The following is a 6352-nucleotide window of genomic DNA, read 5'->3' as shown; positions in this document are numbered from 1 at the left end:
CCATGTGGTGGACATTTTAATAGTGAAAGAACAACTGCCAAGGTTTTGCAATCTGGATTTTATTGGCCGACAATTTTCAAAGATGCTTATGCTCATGCAAAGAGTTGTGATAAGTGCCAAAGAGTTGGTACCATCTCAAGAAGGCATGAGATGCCACTGCAGAATATTCTTGAAGTTGAGGTCTTTGATTATTGGGGAATTGATTTTGTTGGTCCCCTACCCTCTTCATTTAATAATGAGTACATTCTCGTTGCAGTGGACTATGTCAGCATGTGGGTGGAGGCAGCAGCATGCCAAAAGAATAATGCCAACACTGTCATCAAATTCCTTAAAAGGAACATTTTCTCAAGGTTTGGGGTGCCCAGAATTCTGATTAGTGATGGTGGATCTCATTTTTGCAACTCTCAGCTTGAAAAGTTACTAAAGCATTATGAAGTGAAGCACAAGGTTGTTTCCCCATACCATCCTCAGCAGCATTTCACGCCCAGCGCGACCTTCCTCACGCCCAGCGTGAACGTGCAGACTTTGAGTCTGACTTGGGCTGATCTGCATTGGGCCCATTTGACACTTTCCTCATTTTCCTAAGCCCTACCATGCACCCCACCCACTCTCTCCCTCTGCACGAACTCACTCCCACTCAACCCTACTCTCTCCCTCTAACTCAAACTCCATTCTTCTCCCAAACCTAAATCATTCCTCCACTTCAACTCCCTAACCCTCTCAAAGTTTTCCTATTTCCCTTCCCTCCTCACCCACATTCTCCATTTTCCCCTTTCCACTCTCAAATTTCCTCTTCCCCCAACCCTACATCTTTTCCCTTTCTAAAAAGCTCTCCTTCAACCCACTCACGTCACCACACACTCTCTCTCGCCCCACCCACCAACACACCACGTTCCTCCCCTAAACCTCCACTGCCCACCAAGTGTTTGGTGGATTGCCACAAAGGGAAAGCAAGTGCGCTGCTGCAAAGTTTTACTTGTCCAACTCTTCACTTTTGTCCTTCAATCAATTCCAACTCAAGTAGGCATAACCCTTGCTTTGTCTAAAATTTTTATTTGTTATTATTATGGTTGACTTTTGTTTGTTTGTTCAAAGAATATTTTGCTTTAAAAATTGAGTCAATGGTTGTCTTGTTGTTTTTGATTGTGTTTATGTGTTTTGGGGGGTACACACTTGATCCTGCCCTCATTTCATATATGCCCCTGTTGTGTACTGTCTGGATTGCATGTGAACTTGATTTGAAGAAAAAAAATTTGTGCTTGGTGTGAACTGTCTATGCCCCTGCAACACTCATTCTGTAGAACTCGCACCCAGCGCCACCATACTGGCGCCAGGCGCCACCTTCTCTGCACCTGAATCTGAAAAAAAATGGGCTTTCCAGCAGGTTTTCACGCCCAGCGTGACCCAACTCGCGCCAGGCGCTATATTCCCTGCACCAGAATTTTAAAAAATTGGGCCCTCCAGCAGGATTTCACGCCCAGCATGACCATCTGGCGCCCAACGTCCCTTCTCTGCACCCACTTTTTTCAATTTTTTTGTGTTCTTTCCCTCTTTTCTTCTTTCCTTTGGTTCCCCCACATTTTTGTGATCCACTTTGCCTGTTGTGTGCTTCTGATTGAATGCTTATGGTTATCTCTTTTGCATGCTAACATGTCCAACCATTGGCTTCCATTTGTTTACAGGCATGGCGTCATCCTCTAATCCCAAAAGAATCAAGACGATTGGCCATAAGAAGGACAAAGGCAAAAAGAAGAGCAGCTTCTATAGCCACCATTTCCTCTCCAAGAAACATGAGGACCATTTTCAAGTGATTCAGAACAGTCGACTGTTGATGGAGAGGCAAGTGGAAAAGCTGTATATGGATGCTCCTGATTTTGTTGATGAGCTTGAGAGGAGGAACTGGACACGCATTCTCACCTACCCTGAGCCGACAAGCATAGCCATTGTCAAAGAATTTTACGCGAATGCTCGGCATTTCTCTGATGAGGAACAACCATTCCTCAGCTATGTCAGGGGCAGAAGGGTACCATTTGACGCTCTCACCATCAACTCCTTCTTAGGCACTGATTGGCCTGAAGAACTTGCCTCTTGCGAGTATACTGTCGCCCGTTCTGATGACTTTAGGGATGTGGACATTGAGGAGGTGGAGCGTGCTCTTTGTGTTCCGGGGGGGCATTTCCATAGAAACGCCAATGGAAAACCTCTTCATGTTAAACGTTCTCTCCTTACCCCTGTGAACCAGTATTGGGTAGCTCTCATCCATGCCAACATTAGCCCCTGCTCACATGTTTCAGATCTCATCACCACTCGTGCTATCCTTCTGCACTTCATCTTGTAGGGTCGGTAGATAAGTTTGGGTCAGCTCATTGCCACTGAGATTTTTTATTTTGCCCAATCTGCTAACCCGAAGACCCCCATTGGCTTCCCTTCTCTCATCACCTATTTGTGTGCTTTGGCTGGGGTGGACACTTCGGAGGCTCCATTCGAGCGGCCACGGCAGAAGATTGATAGGGCATACTTCAAGCAACACTGCATGTCTAATGCGGCTGGCATTCCTGCTCCTGGTCCTCAGCAGCCTCATGTCCCCGACCAGCCTCCTCAGCCTGCCCACCGGGACCCACAAGACGCCTTCTCCATGATGGAGATGCGTAAGATGTTACAGCACTTGAGTGCACAGATAGCGGCTGTTAACAGGATCGGTCAGGCACAGGCAACCATGATGCGGCAGGCTTTTGCAGCTAGTCACATGGATTTTATGACCCCCGCCGAGTACTCTGCATTCGTTGCTTGGCCTGGGGACCAGCCTCACACTATGGGGGGAGGTGGCACCTCGGCTGGAGTTGGAGAGCAAGCCATGGATGAAGATGGCTCTGATGAGGATAATTCTGATGGTGGCACCGAGATCCTTGAGGATGACGTGAATGAGGATGATGACTGAAGCTTGGATCAGGCTCAGTCATGGCACTTCATTTTGGGGGATACCATTTATTTTTTCTGTCATGTTTTTAACTTCTTGTTTTATTTTAAAACTCTGGTTTAATTTCTATTTTTAGTGTTTGAACCTGGCTTGACGGAGTTTGATGACTTTGTTTTGATATCAAGTATGCTTTTTGATTGTGAAAATTGTTTTGTGCTGGCTCGATTGGTATGATTTCTCTGAGATGATAGGGTTGAGATGTGAAGAATTGATTGTGGTTGCTCATGACTGTTTGAGATTATGTTAGGTTTTGCTTGTGGTCAATATACAGGGAATTATGTTTGAAAACAAAAATGTGGAACCCTTAGAATCCTAGTGAGATGTTGTGCCTCAGAATTTTTGTTGAACGATATCACTTTGGAATCTCAATTGACTTTGCCTGATTNTCTCTNTGTGAATCAATTACTTNCTTGTTTCATGTGATCAAGGCCATCTTGTCCTTCTATCTTGTCGATGTTTTGAACCCTAACACTGTGAACCTGGAAGAAACAATGACCCCATTCTTGAGCCTTTTGACCAATATTGCAAACTTTGACCTCCTTACCTTGAGTTAAGTGAAGCATTCATTTTGGTAGAGGAAAATGTTTAAGTTTGGGGTGGTTGATGTTACAAAAAAATATTGACAAGAAAAGAAAAAGAAAAATGTGAAGAAAAAGAAGAAAAAGGAACAAGATCAAGAAAAAGAATCAATAGATGAAAAGTTGGAAAAAGAATTGAAAATTGGTTGTAAATTCTTGACGTTAAGAAGAGGATTTGTTGACTTGTGCTGATTTGAATGCTCTCTTAGCTCAAGGTGCTTTGTTGTCCAGAAAAACCAATTTTTCTTTCTTAGCCCAACCAAAATACAAGCCTTGAAAGTCCTTGTGATGCAAACTTGCAGGTGAATGTTTTCACTGTGGTAGAAATGAAAGGCAAAGTTGAATTGTGTGACCTTGTGTTGCTAAGAGTGAAAAACACTCATCCTTATACACCAATGTGCTTGAGAGAAACAGTTTCCTTGGTGAGGAAAGGGTTCATGTTAGTGTTGAGAACACTTTTGCCATGTTTGTTGACCCCTTTTAAAACCTGACATATTTCTTGTGATTATTGTTCTGTGAGCACCGTGGTTGCAATTTTCTCTGTCAAAGACTCATCTTCTCAAAAGTGATTTTACCATGAAGAGCAAGTTTGAATAGTTCCTGACTGTCTTGAATGTTGATTCATTGAAATTGAACTGTTTGTCTAAGCCTTGTTCTCCCTTTTTGCTTGAGGACAAGCAAAGTTTCAAGTTTAGGGTTGTTGATAACGGTAATTCTTACCATTATCTATGGTGCATTTTTCATGCCAAATCAATACTCCCGAAGCTTTAAATATGCTTGATCCTCTTCTTTATCCAACTTTGTGAATAAACTTAGCTTAGGTTACACACTTGAGTTTTCATCTCTTTTCCTCAAATTTTGTAGGAACTTTGAGTACTTTGGAAAGGCATTCAAGTTATAAAGAGTGGAGAACCAAGGGAGAACCACAAAGAAGAAGTCCAAGAAGCTCACCTAGACTGGCGCTCGGCGCCACCCATCTCACGCTGGGCGTGAAAACTGACTGTTTCCAGCAAGATTTCACGCTGGGCGCCACCTCCTCACGCTGGGCGTGAAAATCCATTGTTTCCAGGGATATTTCACGTTGGGCGCCACTTTAATGGCGTTGGGCGTAAGTTGTCTGATGTGGCACCCTACCATATAAAAGGCACACAGTTTTCGAGGGTTAGGATCTTCTTGGCGGCTGAGACCTGGGGAAACGTTCTTGCACCTCTTGGAGCTAGTTCTGGACAGTGGGAGCTCTCCTCTCCTTCTCCTTGACTCTCTTCTTCACCATTTTCATTCCATTGTAAGCTCAAGCTCTCCATTAATGGAGAGCTAAGTTCATTATTGTTGGAGAGTGATGTAAACTAAGAACTTCTTGTAAATGCACTTGTTCTTAAATGAAAAATGCTTCATTCATTACTTGTTGGTGTTTTTGTCTTTTACTTAATGCTAGTTATGACTTGATCAACCATAGCTTGATTGTGGGGCTTACTTAAGGTTGGGAAACATTGGTTGAACCTTGAACTAGACTAAACACCTAAGGGAAATAGTGTCTAGGGATAGAGCTAGGACCTTTAGTTGTTATAAACTTCTTTTCTTAATGCGGGTGAATTTGGTGGATTACTAAGGGATTGGGATTTAACAAATGAACCTAGGCTATCTCACCAAGGGATTGGGTTTTAGTGATTTAGCTAGTTGACAAGAACAAGTAATTGATGAAGGGTAGTGTAGTGCATTTGCATAGGAAGNATCTCACCAAGGGATTGGGTTTTAGTGATTTAGCTAGTTGACAAGAACAAGTAATTGATGAAGGGTAGTGTAGTGCATTTGCATAGGAAGGAATTAGTTGAAATCATTCTCCAACATGTTCATTCCATATAGTTATCAATCATCTCATTTTCACTTGTTTTAGCCCCAAGTAGCTCAAACTGTTACTTATGCATAACTTTTACTTTCATTGCACAATATCAAACAAAAAATGGAATCGTTCTTTAGTTTAAATTAGTTAGTAATTATACGATAGTAGAGTAATAACGAAGTCTCTTGGAAAACGATATCCGGTCTTACCGGTATTACTACTTGAGCGATTTGGTGCACTTGCCAAAGTCTCAACAGACGTGAATCAAAATCTAAATACTTTAATTGAATTTAATGTTATGAATTAATCAAGCTTTTCCTGATAAGCGAAATGTGAATTATTTTAAATTATTGAGTGAAAATTATTTGATTGAATTAAGTGCCTAAATTTCATATTATGCTTTGAACCGAAGGGCTAACATTATGTTACGTCACCGAGTTGCAAAGCTTCCTTCTATTTGGCAAACTAAATGTTTTAATACATGATTATTGAAAAATATATGAAAATGTCATGTATGATTATAACAATTAAACATCCATATATTTATTTGAAATCAAACATAAATTTTCTTATCCCAAAATTTTAAGATAATTTGATTTTAAATTATTAATTATTTTATTTCAATTACTTATAATATGGATATTAAATAATGAATAATTGATTTATAGGTTAATTGAAGTTTATTATTATAAGATATGTTATCATTGTTCAAATGTTGATTAATTTTTCTTATAATTAATGAGCATGATTGTAAATAATTTTGTATGTATCACTAGTTTTATTTATTCAAAAGTAGTAGATGATTATAGTTGATACATGTTTTAATTATCATTAATGTTATATAATATAATTAGAACTTTTACTTTTGTGGATTAGTGGATCTCTTATAAGGTAACAGTAGTATATATTGAAAGATTATCTATGTGTTAGGCATGTGTGAATTGTAGTCTATGTTTC

Source organism: Vigna radiata, unplaced genomic scaffold (assembly GCF_000741045.1).
Source record: "Vigna radiata var. radiata cultivar VC1973A unplaced genomic scaffold, Vradiata_ver6 scaffold_338, whole genome shotgun sequence".
In the NCBI taxonomy this organism is placed as follows: Eukaryota; Viridiplantae; Streptophyta; class Magnoliopsida; order Fabales; family Fabaceae; genus Vigna; species Vigna radiata.
Note: the sequence above shows the minus strand (reverse complement) of the source record.